This window comes from Culex quinquefasciatus, chromosome 3, assembly GCF_015732765.1.
Source record: "Culex quinquefasciatus strain JHB chromosome 3, VPISU_Cqui_1.0_pri_paternal, whole genome shotgun sequence".
Lineage (NCBI taxonomy): Eukaryota > Metazoa > Arthropoda > Insecta > Diptera > Culicidae > Culex > Culex quinquefasciatus.
Window position 1 is genome coordinate 36,843,315 of NC_051863.1, and position 580 is coordinate 36,843,894.

Here is a 580-nt window from a genome sequence, read left to right on the forward strand (position 1 = left end):
GCTTCGACCCTCCGGGGGGTTGCGCGATAACGAAGTCAACATCTGTTGACTGCTTGTAAATGGGTTTGTTTTCAGCCCTTTTTCAACCTCCAACCTTGCGTTTGTTTGAGAGTGTCACTCTTTGAGAAGAGTTTTCCACTCTTCATGTGTGATCACGAAGCGTCCAAGCGTCGATCGTTCTGTGGAATCTTAACACGTGGCAGGTCCTGTGGCGCAATGGATAACGCGTCTGACTACGGATCAGAAGATTCCAGGTTCGACTCCTGGCAGGATCGCGCGAAATTCCTTTTTTGATCAAGTTTATGTTAGGACTTTTGGGTTATGTCATATCATCAAACATATATTTACTATTTTTTGACAATTAAAAACACTCATGTAGTAATAAACTTTTTAATTTCATTTTTATGAAAAATAATATATTTAAATAATAAAAAAAAAACTTTAAAAAGCAAGAGATAAAACGCAAAGCAACATTACTCACACAAATAAAGCGAATCACTCGAAGTCGAATAACAGAAGCCGCTTTTTTTCTACTGGTGCAGGGAAAAAAAAGCGCGAACTTGAGCGGAATAATGAAGCG

General features: G+C 39.0%; 1 non-coding gene across 1 annotated transcript; it reads left to right on the plus strand.

Moving 5' to 3' along the window:
- The first annotated feature begins 202 nt into the window (after positions 1–202).
- Trnar-acg lies at positions 203–275 on the plus strand. The gene has a single exon. It is a non-coding gene; the product is annotated as a tRNA-Arg (tRNA).
- Positions 276–580: the final 305 nt, after the last annotated feature.